Source organism: Arachis ipaensis, chromosome B09 (assembly GCF_000816755.2).
Source record: "Arachis ipaensis cultivar K30076 chromosome B09, Araip1.1, whole genome shotgun sequence".
Taxonomy (NCBI): Eukaryota; Viridiplantae; Streptophyta; class Magnoliopsida; order Fabales; family Fabaceae; genus Arachis; species Arachis ipaensis.
This window is the reverse complement of record NC_029793.2, coordinates 87,067,131-87,069,539: the sequence shown is the minus strand read 5'-3', so window position 1 is coordinate 87,069,539 and position 2,409 is coordinate 87,067,131.

Genomic DNA, 2,409 nt, shown 5'->3' with positions numbered 1-2,409 from the left:
GCACCAGAAACAAGTTACAAGTTGGAGTTCAACGCTAGAAAAGGATCCAAAGCTGGCGTTGAACGCCCAAAACAGCCCTATGCACGTGATTAGCTTAAGTCTCAGCCCCAGCACACACCAAGCGGGCCCCAGAAGTGGATTTCTGCACTATCCATCTTAGTTTACTCATTTTCTGTAAACCTAGTTTACTAGTCTAGTATTTAAACAACTTTTAGAGACTTGTCTTGTATCTCATGACATTTTAGATCTGAACTTTGTATCTTTTGACGGCATGAGTCTCTAAACTCCATTGTTGGGGGTGAGGAGCTCTGCTGTGTCTCGATGAATTAATGCAAGTATTTCTGTTTTCCATTCAAACATGCGTGTTCCTATCTATGATATCCATTCGCACTTCCTGGTTAGTGGTACGAGTTGTAAAAAGTGTGATTTACAATTTCGTGCACCAAGTTTTTGGCGCCGTTGCCGGGGATTGTTTGAGTTTGGACAACTGACGGTTTATTTTGTTGCTTAGATTAGGAAAAATTTTTCTTTTTGGTTTAGAGTCTTTTATTATTTATACCTTGTTAAAACACTTTAAAAATATAGCTCAATTAGCTAGAGCGTGGTGCTTATGTTCTTAGTAATTGGCTATCCTATTTTTAAAATCTTTTTCAAAAATAATTTTTCTTTGAATAAATCTTGTGCCAAACTTTAAGTTTGGTGTTTTCTTGTTGATTTTTCTTTGTTTTTCGAAAATTTTAGTTTGCTTTTCTAAAAATTTTAAGTTTGGTGTTCTTTCTTCATGTTCTTGTGTTCTTGTGAGTCTTCAAAGTGTTCTTGAGTTTTCTTGTGTCTTGATCTGAAAATTTTTAAGTTTGGTGTTCCTTGGTGTTTTCCCTCCAAAATTTTCGAAAACAAGGAGCATTAGATCTAAAAATTTTAAATCTTGTACTATCTTATTATTTTTCTCTCTCCTCTTTAAATCCAAAATTATATTTTCTCTCTATTTTAAAGCAAATTTTCGAAATTTACCTTTAAAATTCAGATTTTTATTTCAAAATTTAAAACCTTTTTCAAAAATCATCATATCCTTTTCAAAACTTCCTAACCACTTTCTCTCTCCTCATTTTTTTCGAAAATCTTCACCTATTTTTATTTATTTTATTTTAATTTATTTTGTTTTCGAAATAAATAAATAATTAAATAAATAAAAATATTTTCTTCTATTTTACATCATCTCCCTTTCTCCATCATGGACCTAAGCGGAAATGAACAGTCCAGGAGGACTCTGGGGTCATATGCTAACCCCTCTACTGCTTCATATGGGAGTAGTATCTGCATACCCTCCATTGGAGTCAGTAGCTTTGAGTTGAATCCTCAGCTCATTATCATGGTGCAGTAAAGTTGCCAGTATTCCGGTCTTCCACAGGAAGAACCTACAGAGTTTCTGGCACAGTTTTTACAAATTGCGGACACAGTACATGATAAGGAAGTAGATCAGGATGTCTACATATTATTACTTTTTTCATTTGCTGTAAAAGACCAAGCTAAAAGGTGGTTAAATAACCAACCTAAGGCTAGCATAAGGACATGGAAATAGCTGACAGAAAAATTCCTGAACCAATACTTTCCTCCAAAACGGATGACACAGCTAAGGCTGGACATCCAAGGCTTTAAACAAGGGGATAATGAATCTCTTTATGATGCCTGGGAGAGATACAGAGAGATGCTACGAAAATGCCTGATGTGCGGAAAACGATCCGACACAAAACTCACTGGCAAGTGCACCGGGTCGCATCAAGTAATAATAACTCACGTGAGTGAGGTCGATCCCACAGGGATTGTAGGATTGAGCAATTTTAGTTTAGTGGTTGATTTAGTCAAGCGAATCAAGTTTTGGTTGAGTGATTTGTGATTAACAGAAATTAAATTACATGAAAAGTAAAGGGAATGGGTAATTGGCATGAAATTAAAGAGAATAGGAATTAAAGTGCTGAATCTTAAAGAACAAGAAATTAAATGGCAGAAACTTAGAACGCAAGGAATGTAAATTGCAAAATCTTAAAGTGCAAGAAATGTAAATGACTTGAATTGTAAAGGGAATGGGGAGTTGGATTTGCAGAAATTAAACACGGAAATGTAAAATTGCAACAAGCAGAGGAATAGAAGAACACTTGGATTGAATCAGATCTAGAAACAGAATTGTAAATGAGCAAAACAGGGAATGGGAAATGGGAAATTCGGATCTCAGGACCCAAGAGACTAGAAAACCAAGTCTAGATCTCAATGCCTTCCTAGATCCAACAAGAACAATTGCAAAGGAAATGTAAATTATAGAGAAAGTAAATGAAGAAGCAAGTAACAGAAAATTTAAATTCAATTGTGCAGTAAAGAAGCAAAGAGGTCTCAGGATGAGATTGAAACAGAATT